Genomic DNA, 13,123 nt, shown 5'->3' on the forward strand with positions numbered 1-13,123 from the left:
TTTAAAAGGAAGGGGGTATAGCTCAGTGGTAGAGCATTTGACTGCAGATCAAGAGGTCTCCGATTCAAATCCGGATGCCCCCTTTGACATGTTCTCTGGTACTTTTATACTAGCCTACTTTCAGACAAGCCAGACATATCTTAATTGTGCTTGCGATATGTCAGGCTTGTTTAAAACAAAGGTATTTTTATTTTTATTTAAATGGTTTTCCAGAAAGGGGGTATAGCTCAGTGGTAGAGCATTTGACTGCAGATCAAGAGGTCTCCGGTTCAAATCCGGATGCCCCCTTCCGCTTGAACAAATCTGTTCTGTGGTTCATTTATACCAGCCTACTTTCAGACAAGCCAGACATATCTCACTTGTCTTTCGAGATAGGATTTTCGAGAAAGGGGGTATAGCTCAGTGGTAGAGCATTTGACTGCAGATCAAGAGGTCTCCGGTTCAAATCCGGATGCCCCCTTTGACATGTTCTCTGGTACTTTTATACTTGCCTACTTTCAGACAAGCCAGACATATCTCCATTGTGCTTGCGATATGTTAGGCTTGTTTAAAACAAAGATTTTTTTTAAATGTATTTAAATGGTTTTCAAGAGAGGGGGTATAGCTCAGTGGTAGAGCATTTGACTGCAGATCAAGAGGTCTCCGGTTCAAATCCGGATGCCCCCTTTAGCCTGACCTAATCTGTTCTGTGGTGCATTTATACTAGCCTACTTTTCGACAAGACAGAAATATCTAAATTGTGTTTCGAGATATGGTTTTTCAGAAAGGGGGTATAGCTCAGTGGTAGAGCATTTGACTGCAGATCAAGAGGTCTCCGGCTCAAATCCGGATGCCCCCTTTGATATGTTCTCTGGTACTTTCATACTAGCCTACTTTCAGACAAGCCAGACATATCTCCATTGTGCTTGCGATATGTCAGGCTTGTTTAAAACAAAGATTTTTTTTTTATTTATTTAAATGGTTTTCAAGAAAGGGGGTATAGCTCACTGGTAGAGCATTTGACTGCAGATCAAGAGGTCTCCGGTTCAAATCCGGATGCCCCCTTTGAAATGTTCTCTGGTACTTTTATACTAAAAGAAAGGGGGTATAGCTCAGTGGTAGAGCATTTGACTGCAGATCAAGAGGTCTCCGGTTCAAATCCGGATGCCCCCTTTGACATGTTCTCTGGTTCTTTTATACTAGCCTACTTTCAGACAAGCCAGACATATCTCCATTGTGCTTGCGATATGTCAGGCTTGTTTAAAACAAAGATTTTTTTTTATTTATTTAAATGGTTTTCAAGAAAGGGGGTATAGCTCACTGGTAGAGCATTTGACTGCAGATCAAGAGGTCTCCGGTTCAAATCCGGATGCCCCCTTTGAAATGTTCTCTGGTACTTTTATACTAAAAGAAAGGGGGTATAGCTCAGTGGTAGAGCATTTGACTGCAGATCAAGAGTTACCCGGTTCAAATCCAGATGCCCCCTTTAGCTTGACCTAATCTGTTATGTGGTTCATTTATATCAGCCTACTTTCAGACAAGCCATACATATCTAAATTGTGTTTCATTCAAAGATTTATTTTATTATTTATTTAAGTGGCTTTTCAAAAAGGGGGTGTAGCTCAGGGGTAGAGCATTTGACTGCAGATCAAGAGGTCTCCGGTTCAAATCCGGATGCTCCCTTTGACATGTTCTCTGGTACTTTTATACTAGCCTACTTTCAGACAAGCCAGACATATCTCCACTGTGCTTGCGATATGTCAGGCTTGTTTAAAACAAAGATTTTTAAAAAATTTATTTAAATGGTTTTCAAGAAAGGGGGTATAGCTCAGGGGTAGAGCATTTGACTGCAGATCAAGAGGTCTCCGGTTCAAATCCGGATGCCCCCTTTGACATGTTCTCTGGTACATTTATACTAGCCTACTTTCAGACAAACCAGACATATGTCATTTGTGCTTGCTATATGTCGGTTTGTTTAAAACAAAGATTATTTTAAATTTATTTAAAAAAAATTCAAGAAAGGGGGTATAGCTCAGTGGTAGAGCATTTGACTGCAGATCAAGAGGTCCCTGGTTCAAATCCGGATGCCCCCTTTAGTAGTGTTGTAGTCGAGACCACCTAAACCGAGACCAAGACAAGACCAAGACTTTGAAGGGCCGAGAACAAGACAAGACCAAGACTTTGAAGGGCCGAGACCGAGTCAAGACCAAGACCAAGACAGGCCGAGACCGAGTCAAGACCGAGACCAATGCATGTCCCCACACTTATGATAAAATGTGGAATATGCATAATGATTGGCACTTCTTTTGTATGTGTGGGTGTGTAAGTGTACCATGAGAGAAGTTTTGATCAAATAATCAAAAGGCATTGCAGCTTTGTGGGAATTAATCTTTTTCTTCTATAAGCAAATAACACTTAACTTTTCGTCAATGGGAGGCACTGAAGACGACGTGTCCATATTGTTTACAGTCTATGGTGGACACAAACACCAAACTGACACTAACAGAGTTTTGTGTTTTGTTTTGTGAAAAGTGCTCGTGCCCATTTTAAAACTCAAAGTTCCCTAAGAATGCTAATCTGGATGAGGTATTAATCTCAGACACAGTCCATTATGTCTTAAATGAATGTGAATAACAGGAGGTGGAATATGTATCATACAGATATGCATTAGTATGCTGCTTAAGCAAATTATTTTACATATGTACATATTTTTCATTTACAAATTGAAAATGTTATTGTGCAGCTTTATTGTGCAACAACAAGGAAAAGAAACCCTGTACTTGCATTTTTTGATTAACTACAGTTTGATTTAACAAATATCTCACAATGCAACGAAACAATCATTTTTTATTATCTTATGTTTATATCTCATATTATGTATGATCTCTTATCTTGATGTTTCTTTTGTTCCAACAGGTTGAATTGTTTTGGTATATAATCATATCAATATTAGAAATAGCATTAACAGTTAACAAATAGCCACATTTTCTGCCATATACAATTTAATAAAATGATCAGCTAGCTAACAAACAACTTTGTTCTGTTTTCACCTCACTCCAGTCTAAACTAAATGATTTTAGACTATTTATTTTACTACACATTCAACATACATAAGCTGAAATACTGTGGATAGTTAAAACTAATAAATCTTACTCTCCACTCTTGCTAAATTGGGTAAGCACACTTGTGTTCTCATTTCTGAGGTGTTCTGAGTAAATGATTAAACTGATTCGTTCAGTTCATTGTTGAACAGATCAGTTCTTATTACCGTCGTTAAAATGATTCGGTTCAAATGAGTCATTTGGTCGTGAATCGGACATTAGCAGACCCGTTGTGTGTGAATCACGGCTGTCAGAACACCGCGGAAGGTTTGTCACACAGAAAACACTTCATAACTGGATAGAAATTGTTTTCTGTTTATTTAATGTATGATTTATGTCAGCTGTTTAGCTGGTCAAACGTTTTTTTGAGCGCAATTCACACCGAACGGTACTTCAAAACAGTTGTCCGAACGCGCAACGTTCAACATGGATTCGGTTTTCTGAACTTTTGATTTAGCTTAATATGTGAAGTATCAGAGAGAGCGTATGTGCTTATTTTGAAGACAGAGAGAGTGCGCGCAGGGTGGAGTTCTCTGCTCTTTATATGCCTTCAGCTGTGGTCTTGACCGGTCTTGAGACAAAATCCCGAGTCATCTTCGCCCGAGACCGAGACGAGACCGAGTAAAAATGCGGTCGATACCGAGACGAGACCAAGACCTTTAAAAAGTGGTCTCGAGACCGGTCTCGAGACCAAGACCGATCTCGAGTACTACAACACTACCCTTTAGCTTGACCTAATCTGTTCTGTGGTTCGTTTATACTAGCCTACTTTCAGACAAGCCGGACATATCTCACTTGTGTTTCATTCCAAAAAAAAAAAAAATATTTTATTTAAAGGTTCTTCCAAACAGGGGGTATAGCTCAGTGATAGAGCATTTTTTCCTACAGATCAAGAGGTCCCCGGTTCAAATCCGGATGCCCCCCTTAGCTTGACCTAATCTGTTCTGTGGTTCATTTATACTAGCCTACTTTCGGACAAGCCAGACATATCTCACTTGTGTTTCATTCAAAAAAAAAAAATTGTTTTATTTAAAGGTTCTTCCAAGCAGGGGGTATAGCTCAGTGGTAGAGCATTTGACTGCAGATCAAGAGTTACCCGTTTCAAATCCGAATGCCCCCTTTAGCTTGACCTAATCTGTTATGTGGTTCATTTATACTAGCCTACTTTCAGACAAGCCCTACATATCTAAATTATGTTTCATTCAAAGATTTATTTATTTATTTATTTAAGTGGCTTTCCAGAAAGGGGGTATAGCTCAGGGGTAGAGCATTTGACTGCAGATCAAGAGGTCTCCGGTTCAAATCCGGATGCCCCCTTTGACATGTTCTCTGGTACTTTTATACTAGCCTACTTTCAGACAAGCCAGGCATATCTCACTTGTGTTTCATTCAAAAAAAAAAAAATTACTTTATTTAAAGGTTCTTCCAAACAGGGGGTATAGCTCAGTGATAGAGCATTTGGCGGCAGATCAAGAGGTCCCCGGTTCAAATCCGGATGCCCCCCTTAGCTTGACCTAATCTGTTCTGTGGTTCATTTATACTAGCCTACTTTCAGACAAGCCGGACATATCTCACTTGTGTTTCATTCAAAAAAAAAAAAAATTATTTAAAGGTTCTTCCAAACAGGGGGTATAGCTCAATGATAGAGCATTTGACGGCAGATCAAGAGGTCCCCGGTTCAAATCCGGATGCCCCCCTTAGCTTGACCTAATCTCTTCTGTGGTTCATTTATACTAGCCTACTTTCGGACAAGCCAGACATATCTCACTTGTGTTTCATTCAAAGATTTATTTATTTATTTATTTAAGTGGCTTTCCAGAAAGGGGGTATAGCTCAGGGGTAGACCATTTGACTGCAGATCAAGAGGTCTCCGGTTCAAATCCGGATGCCCCCTTTGACATGTTTTCTGGTACTTTTATACAAGCCTACTTTCAGACAAGCCGGACATATCTCACTTGTGTTTCATTCAAAAAAAAAAATATTATTTTATTTAAAGGTTCTTCCAAACAGGGGTTATAGCTCAGTGATAGAGCATTTGACTGCAGATCAAGAGGTCCCCGGTTCAAATCCGGATGCCCCCCTTAGCTCGACCTAATCTGTTCTGTGGTTCATTTATACTAGCCTACTTTCGGACAAGCCAGACATATCTCACTTGTGTTTCATTCAAAGATTTATTTATTTATTTATTTATTTATTTAAGTGGCTTTCCAGAAAGGGGGTATAGCTCAGGGGTAGAGCATTTGACTGCAGATCAAGAGGTCTCTGGTTCAAATCCGGATGCCCCCTTTAGCTTGACCTAATCTGTTCTGTGGTTCATTTATACTAGCCTACTTTCAGACAAGCCGGACATATCTCACTTGTGTTTCATTCCAAAAAAAAAATTGTTTTATTTAAAGGTTCTTCCAAGCAGGGGGTATAGCTCAGTGGTAGAGCATTTGACTGCAGATCAAGCGTTACCCGGTTCAAATCCGGATGCCCCCTTTAGCTTGACCTATTCTGTTATGTGGTTCATTTATACTAGCCTACTTTCAGACAAGCCATACATATCTAAATTGTGTTTCATTCAAAGATTTATTTATTTATTTAAATAGTTTTCCAGAAAGGGGGTATAGCTCAGGGGTAGAGCATTTGACTGCAGATCAAGAGGTCTCCGGTTCAAATCCGGATGTCCCTTTGATATGTTCTCTGGTACTTTTATACTAGCCTACTTTCAGACAAGCCAGACATATCTCAATTGTTTTTGCCATATGTCAGGCTTGTTTAAAACAAAGATTTTTTTTAAATTTATTTAAATGGTTTTCCAGAAAGGGAGTATAACTCAGTGGTAGAGCATTTGACTGCAGATCAAGAGGTCTCCGGTTCAAATCCGGATCCCCCCTTTAGCCTGACCTAATCTGTTCTGTGGTGCATTTATACTAGCCTACTTTCAGACAAGACAGAAATATCTAAATTGTGTTTCATTCAAAGATTTATTTATTTATTTAAATAGTTTTGCAGAAAGGGGGTATAGCTCACTGGTAGAGCATTTGACTGCAGATCAAGAGGTCTCCGGTTCAAATCTGGATGCCCCCTTTGACATGTTCTCTGGAACTTTTATACTAGCCTACTTTCAGACAAACCAGACATATGTCATTTGTGTTTGCTATATGTCAGGCTTGTTTAAAACAAAGATTTTTTTAATTTATTTCAATAGTTTTCAAGAAAGGGGGTATAGCTCAGGGGTAGAGCATTTGACTACAGTTCAAGAGGTCTCCAGTTCAAATCTGGATGCCCCCTTTGACATGTTCTCTGGTACTTTTATACTAGCCTACTTTCAGACAAGCCAGACATATCTCACTTGTGTTTCATTCAAAAAAAAATATTGTTTTATTTAAAGGTTCTTCCAAACAGGGGGTATAGCTCAGTGGTAGAGCGTTTGACTGCAGATCAAGAGATCTACATTTCAAATCCGAATGCTCACTTTACCCTGACCTAATCTGTTTTCTGGTGCAATTCTACTTATTTCAGATAAGGTAAGCATATCTCAGTTGTGTTTCATTCAAGGATTTTTTTCCTGAATTTCACTGAAAGGTTATATAGCTCAGTGGTAGAGCATTTGATTGCAAATCTAGAGGTCTCCGGTTCAAATCCAGATGCCCCCTTTAGCTTGACCTAATCTGTTATGTGGTTCATTTATACTAGCCTACTTTCAGACAAGCCACACATATCTTCACTTGTGTTTCATTCAAAGAGTTATTTATTCATTTATTTAAATGGTTTTCCAGAAAGGGGGTATAGCTCACGGGTAGAGCATTTGACTGCAGATCAAGAGGTCTCCGTTTCAAATCCGGATGCCCACTTTGACATGTTCTCTTGTACTTTTATACTAGCCTACTTTAAGACAAGCCAGACATATCTCATTTGTGTTTCATTCAAAGAATTTTTTATGTATTTAAAGAGTTTTCCAGAAAGGGGGTATAGCTCGCTGGTAGAGTATTTGACTGTAGATCAAGAGGTCCCTGGTTCAGATCCAGATGCCCCCTTTAGCCTGACCTAATGTGTTATGTGGCTCATTTATACTAGCCTACTTTAAGACAAGCCAGACATATCTCACTTGTGTTTTCATTCATTCATTCATTCATTCATTCATTCATTCTTTCATTCATTCATTCATTCATTCATTCATTCATTCATTCATTCATTCATTCATTCATTCATTCATTCATTCATTCATTCATTCATTCATTCATTCATTCAAAGGGTTTTCCAGAAAGCGGGTATATCAAGAGATCTATGGTTCAAATCCGAATGTTCACTTTACCCTGACCTAATCTGTTCTCTGGTGCAATTCTACTTATTTCAGATAAGGTAAGCATATCTCAGTTGTGTTTCATTCAAGGATTTTTTTCCTGAATTTTACTGAAAGGGGGTATAGCTCAGTAGTAGAGCATTTGACTCTAGATCAAGAGGTCTCTGGTTCAAATCTGGATGCCCCCTTTAGCTTGACCTAATCTGTTCTGTGGTGCATTTATACTAGCCTACTTTCAGACAAGCCAGACATATCTCATTTTGTTACAGTCAAAGATTTTATTTATTTAATTAAAGGGTTTTCCGGAAAGGGGGTATAACTCAGTGGTAGAGCATTTGACTGCAGCTCAAGAGGTCCCCGGTTCAAATCCGCATGCCCCCTTTAGCCTGACCCAATCTGTTCTGTGGTGCATTTATACTAGCCTACTTTCAGACAAGTCAGACATATCTCACTTGTGTTTCATTCAAAGATTTATTTATTTAAAGGGGGGGTGAAATGCTGTATCATGCATACTGAGCTTTTTACACTGTTAAAGACTTGGATTCCCATCCTAAACATAGACAAAATTTCAAAAACTAATGTTGGACGTTTGATAGAGTATTTTTGTGTCAAAAATACTCCTTCCGGTTTCTCACAAGTTTCGGAGAGTTTTTTTCGAGTATGGGTCTACTTGACGTTAATAGAATGGAAGGTCCTTGTATGGGCCGTACGGGCTCTTCTCCCGGTAGGGTGCGCGCGCGCGTGACTAGATCGAGAGAGAGGAAATGCACGCCGAAAACAGTCTCTCAGCTGCAGATCCAGTCGTCCGTAAACACTTATGTCGCGCGCCGCGCTCCACTTTATTCCTACGGGTGACGTCGAGCGACTTCAACGCTTCAGCACAGCATTCCGGGAAGGCAGCGCTGCATTTGAACCGATTTGAACGCAGAAATGACGGGAAGCTTCAAGGCATCGCTTCAGTCGCTTCTCAAAGTGGATTTCCACGCAACTGCTGTCACAGGACTCCACCAAATCATACCAAAGAAGTGTGTTTTTGACAGAGCGGTCCCAGCGACAAATGTTCGGTCCTGCTTTGGAAGCAGCCGGTGAGTAAATCTATTTCAAATGTCTCTGCTATTGGCTACCGTCGCATGAGTAAACATCAGTAAACAACACGATCGCGTGCTTCGTCATTCAAATGCGCTAACAGTTACTCCATTGTTGTTCTGTATAACTTTACACTAGTCTGACTCTGACGTGCAAAACCGTTTTGCTTGCTACTTCTAAGGTCTAACTTAGTCACATACAATAGTCCATAAACCGAATCATGTCCTCATAAACTGCGAGTAAAGACACACAGAGACCCCTAAATACAGTACATACCACAGAGATGGACGTCCTGATGTTGCCGTTTCTCGTGTTCAATTTATTTCTGCCTCAGATTTGATTGTGGATCATTATCTGTATTAGCTGAGATAGGTGGGTTTCTCCACGCTTGAGGACGTCACCGCTTTGTGCGCATTCATCATTCTTTAGCTCCGCCCACACGATACGCCTCCAGGCGCTCGTTTTTTTCCGGAAAGACTCGGAACAGCCTATATTTCTTTTATAAATATGATAAAACTAAAGACTTTTCGGAGATATGAAGGATTCAATACTACTTCCCCCCCCCCCCCCCCCCCCCCCCTTAAAGGGCTTTCCAAACAGGGGGTATAGCTCAGTGGTAGAGCATTTGACTGCAGATCAAGAGGTCTCCGGTTCAGATCCAGATGCCCCTTTTAGTTTGACCTAATCTGTTTTGTGGTTGATTTATACTAGCCTACTTTCAGACAAGCCAGACATATCTCACTTGTGTTTTCATTCATTCATTCATTCATTCATTCATTCATTCATTCATTCATTCAAAGGGTTTTCCAGAAAGGGGGTATAGCTCAGTGGTAGAGCATCATTCATTCATTCATTCATTCATTCATTCATTCATTCATTCATTCATTCATTCATTCATTCATTCATTCATTCATTCATTCATTCATTCATTCAATCAAAGCGTTTTCTAGAAAGGGGGTATAGCTCAGTGGTAGAGCATTTGACTGCAGATCAAGAGATCCACAGTTCAAATCCAGATGCTCGCTTTACCCTGACCTAATCTGTTTTCTGGTGCAATTCTACTAATTTCAGATAAGGTAAGTATATCTCAGTTGTGTTTCATTCAAGGATTTTTTTCCTGAATTTTACTGAAAGGGGGTATAGCTCAGTAGTAGAGCATTTGACTGCAGATCAAGAGGTCCCCAGTTCAAATCCAGATGCCCCCTTTAACTTGCCATTGACAGGGCTCAATCCAAGGGGCAGGATAAACAGTTGTCTTTCAAACTCCCTCTGCACGGTGTGCACACATTTGGATAGTGCTACAAACACATCTCACGTGTTGTATTCAAAACATCTATTTTATTAAACTTAGAAAAAAAAGTTTCTTAAAGTGGGTATAGCTCAGTGGCTCAGCATTTGACTGCAGATCAAGAGGTCCTCGTTTCAAATCTGGATGCCCCCCTTGACCTTACCTAATCTGTTCTTTGGTACTGTTATAGACAGTTTCATCTAATGCACCAGCGTTGCCATGGTTTAAGTGCTTGGCCTGAAGTTAACTTCCAGTCTGTGTTTGTTTACTGTTCTGGCTAGTGAATAGTATGTCGCACTACTTAGTAGAAACACATTGTTGACGTACTATTCTTGGATAACATGATATAAATATTATCAAGTAGAGAGCATATGACACCAGCGGAAATAACAGTGTGTGACTCACCAAAAAGCATTGAAAGCGTCATAAATATCCAATCTGACTGCATACGAGAACAGCGTCTAATGTCATTTAGATTTTATGTCTAATGTAATTTACTTTGTCTTGTTATCAGAAATAATCTACTCAAGAGGTAACTTATTCTGGCTGCGTTTACACTTGGCATTAACATGCGATCATATCAATTCGGACACATCGTGTTTATATTTCTTCACATCAAGTGGTTGCCATCTGGATAACTGATCTGATTTATGTTTACCGGAAAATATTTAAATTGGGTATCCAATAGGCCTTTATCACGGAGTGTAAAACAACTTTTGCTTTATCCTCTAATAATCAATGACAGTGCCCATGCAGGATTTTTGTGATGTACAATCAATCTTAAACAGGGCACACTTTATCTACAAGTGTTTCCCAACATTGATCTTATATGATATAACAAAAAAACATTTTTTCAACACATTACATGATTGAAAGGTGAGTGCGCAAGCATTTATATAGGCTACTGTACAGAAAATGGCATTACACAGTCCCTAAAGGGTTAGTTCACACAAAAAAAATTATTCTGTCATTAATTACTCACCCTCATGTCATTCCAAAACCGTAAGATCTTCGTTTATCTTGAAGATGAAGATATTTTTCTTCTCTAAGGTCTTACGGGGTGGGATTGTCATGAGAGTGAGTAGACAGCATTTTCAGTTTTGGGTGAACTAACCCTTTAAGGGGGGCGTTTCCCCCACTCTACATTGCAGATTATTTATAATAAACATGATGAAACATATAAATTAGGATAATGTTGCACAATTAAAACGAAATATGATAAACCATAAGAAAGATGCTGCAGCCTCTGTTGCTGTTGATTCTTTCCAGACGTCTAACGGAAGTTTGGGCCACACAAGCATGCATGCGCAGTAACGTTTGTTTATGTTGTTTGCGTCTAACCCGTCTATACTAGTTTCCAACAAGCAAGACTCTTTTCACTGGAATCTTCTGATCCGTAGTCAGACACATTTTCCATAGCGCCACTGGCCCACCGGTCAGGTGCCCTGGGGTTTACATGTGTCTTGTTGGTGTTTGACTGGACAGAGGCCTGTCTCAACATCAACTTTTTCTCATTCACTTTTTTCTCTTAACAGGCGTGGAGCCAATATTAGGAAGAGGTCTGATGAGGGGCTTGCTATGAAAAGCTTCATGATGGAGGTGTCGCTTTCTGTCTTCCTGGCGTCGCTAAGGTAGCTGGGTAGCACATTACTTGAAAACTGGGCAAAGCTGGATGCTCGAAAAAGCCAGGCATACCTCAGAGACAACGACACTCCCTGCTAAGTTTTCTTTCAACCTGGAGCTTCTTCACCAGATGGTCTGCAGAAGAAGGGCTGAAAACACAAAGTGGAGTGAGTCATGCACCTCTTGGCACTGAGAGCATGGCTGGGCTCTCCTTGTTTTGCAAGCAGCATTGATTGAATTGCAAGTTGCGCTGTTGTTAGGATATACTTACAGAACGTGACAGGTTCTCAGTGGAAAAACTGTGATCCGGGTCAGCTCCTCTCCAGGAGTAAAAGGCTAGCCTTAGTGGTCTTGCTTGAGAAGTTGCAGCAAAATCTGGCAGAGGCCCACAGCCAGGCTTGAGGAGATGGGCTGAACAGCCCTTTCATGGTGGTCTAGCCGAGCGGTTAGGTTTAGGCATTCTCACCGCTGTGGCCCAGGTTCTTTTCCCGGTCAGGGAACATGCTTTTGCCCTCCAGCGCAGCCGAGAAACTGTTTGTGTGTGAAAAATGACCTCCTTCGAGCCAGCATCAAGCCAGCAACCTAAGTATTGACAAAATTACACCTACAGTCCACTGCTCTACCAGCTCCAGTGTTGACTGCAAATGAAGAGGTCTCCAGTTCAAATCCAGGTGCCACCTTAAGCATAACCTAGTTTGTTCTTTGGTACGGTTATACTAGTTTTCAACAACCAAAACACTCATTTGTGTTGTATTCAATGTTTTAAAATTTCAAACTTCATAATTGTATTCTGAAGCATTTGACGGCAGATAAAGAGGTCTCTGGTTCACATCCGGGTGCCTCCTTTGGCGTGACTTAAGCTTAAGTTTCCAACACGCCAAATACTTCTCATTTGTTTTGTATTCAAATAATAACGGTATTTAAATGGGTATAAGGCTCAGTGGTAGATCATTTGACTTCAGATCAAGGGGTCCCAAGTTGAAATACCCCTTCTCACAAAACTTTGTAAAAAACAAAACAAAAACGCAAAAAAAAAAAAAAAAAAAAACATTAGCCTAATATCCTTGAATACAGCTGCGAAAAAAACACAACTTAGTGGGTGACCATTATGAAAGAACAGATTAGGGTTTGGTCACGCCAAAGTTGCATTTTGTTGTTATAGTTGTATTCAAGGATGTTACTTGTATGCTTTTCTAAATAATAATCCTAATAATTAATCCTAAAATGCTTTAAGAGGTATTGAAGAGGCATTGTAGGGGTATAGCTCAATGGTAGGACGTTTGCAGACAAAGAGGTCCTGGTTCATATGATATCTGGTGGATCATGACTGAATTCTTGTATGCTGTTGAAAACAAAATTGAACAAAAACACATTTAAACTTTCATCGGCCTTAGGTTATATTGGATACCATATCATATTATATCATTATAAAAAAAGTATTGTGCTGCGTCACAATTTGCACACTATCCTTCTTAAATATTATTCGAAATTAGAATTAGCTGTATCTGATGTCTCATTTCTGACAAAAACTGTACACCAGTAGATATTTCAGTTGTTCTATGCACATTTTGATTTAAAAAGCTTACACGTTTCGAGATTTTGACTCTCAAATAAAAGCAAACTAACAAATAAATAGTTGACTAACTTACTGTGGTAACGTTACCTCACAGTTGTGTCTCATACATACTTGCACAGAAGGTAGACGAAAGTATCTCTGAACGTCAAAATGACAACGGTTAAAGTAAGGAATTCTATTGG

General features: G+C 39.7%; 1 long non-coding RNA gene and 12 other non-coding genes across 13 annotated transcripts; 12 read left to right on the forward strand and 1 right to left on the reverse strand.

The window, feature by feature from the left end:
* Positions 1 to 216: 216 nt before the first annotated feature.
* On the forward strand, positions 217 to 288 carry trnac-gca (transfer RNA cysteine (anticodon GCA)). The gene has a single exon. It is a non-coding gene; the product is annotated as a tRNA-Cys (tRNA).
* A 100-nt stretch (positions 289 to 388) lies between these two features.
* Positions 389 to 460, forward strand: trnac-gca (transfer RNA cysteine (anticodon GCA)). Its single transcript has one exon. It is a non-coding gene; the product is annotated as a tRNA-Cys (tRNA).
* Positions 461 to 594: 134 nt separating this feature from the next.
* trnac-gca (transfer RNA cysteine (anticodon GCA)) lies at positions 595 to 666 on the forward strand. Its single transcript has one exon. It is a non-coding gene; the product is annotated as a tRNA-Cys (tRNA).
* A 100-nt stretch (positions 667 to 766) lies between these two features.
* trnac-gca (transfer RNA cysteine (anticodon GCA)) lies at positions 767 to 838 on the forward strand. The gene has a single exon. It is a non-coding gene; the product is annotated as a tRNA-Cys (tRNA).
* Positions 839 to 972: 134 nt separating this feature from the next.
* On the forward strand, positions 973 to 1,044 carry trnac-gca (transfer RNA cysteine (anticodon GCA)). The gene has a single exon. It is a non-coding gene; the product is annotated as a tRNA-Cys (tRNA).
* A 36-nt stretch (positions 1,045 to 1,080) lies between these two features.
* trnac-gca (transfer RNA cysteine (anticodon GCA)) lies at positions 1,081 to 1,152 on the forward strand. Its single transcript has one exon. It is a non-coding gene; the product is annotated as a tRNA-Cys (tRNA).
* A 133-nt stretch (positions 1,153 to 1,285) lies between these two features.
* On the forward strand, positions 1,286 to 1,357 carry trnac-gca (transfer RNA cysteine (anticodon GCA)). Its single transcript has one exon. It is a non-coding gene; the product is annotated as a tRNA-Cys (tRNA).
* Positions 1,358 to 1,796: 439 nt separating this feature from the next.
* Positions 1,797 to 1,868, forward strand: trnac-gca (transfer RNA cysteine (anticodon GCA)). Its single transcript has one exon. It is a non-coding gene; the product is annotated as a tRNA-Cys (tRNA).
* A 132-nt stretch (positions 1,869 to 2,000) lies between these two features.
* Positions 2,001 to 2,072, forward strand: trnac-gca (transfer RNA cysteine (anticodon GCA)). The gene has a single exon. It is a non-coding gene; the product is annotated as a tRNA-Cys (tRNA).
* Positions 2,073 to 4,325: 2,253 nt separating this feature from the next.
* trnac-gca (transfer RNA cysteine (anticodon GCA)) lies at positions 4,326 to 4,397 on the forward strand. Its single transcript has one exon. It is a non-coding gene; the product is annotated as a tRNA-Cys (tRNA).
* Positions 4,398 to 5,294: 897 nt separating this feature from the next.
* Positions 5,295 to 5,366, forward strand: trnac-gca (transfer RNA cysteine (anticodon GCA)). The gene has a single exon. It is a non-coding gene; the product is annotated as a tRNA-Cys (tRNA).
* Positions 5,367 to 6,284: 918 nt separating this feature from the next.
* trnac-aca (transfer RNA cysteine (anticodon ACA)) lies at positions 6,285 to 6,356 on the forward strand. The gene has a single exon. It is a non-coding gene; the product is annotated as a tRNA-Cys (tRNA).
* A 3,283-nt stretch (positions 6,357 to 9,639) lies between these two features.
* LOC137058355 (uncharacterized) lies at positions 9,640 to 13,046 on the reverse strand. Its single transcript, XR_010900665.1, has 3 exons — positions 13,015 to 13,046; positions 11,637 to 12,707; positions 9,640 to 11,514 (listed from the first exon to the last, which is right to left on the reverse strand). It is a non-coding gene; the product is annotated as an uncharacterized lncRNA (long non-coding RNA).
* Between the last annotated feature and the right edge of the window lie 77 nt (positions 13,047 to 13,123).

Source organism: Pseudorasbora parva, chromosome 22 (genome assembly GCF_024679245.1).
Source record: "Pseudorasbora parva isolate DD20220531a chromosome 22, ASM2467924v1, whole genome shotgun sequence".
Taxonomy (NCBI): domain Eukaryota; kingdom Metazoa; phylum Chordata; class Actinopteri; order Cypriniformes; family Gobionidae; genus Pseudorasbora; species Pseudorasbora parva.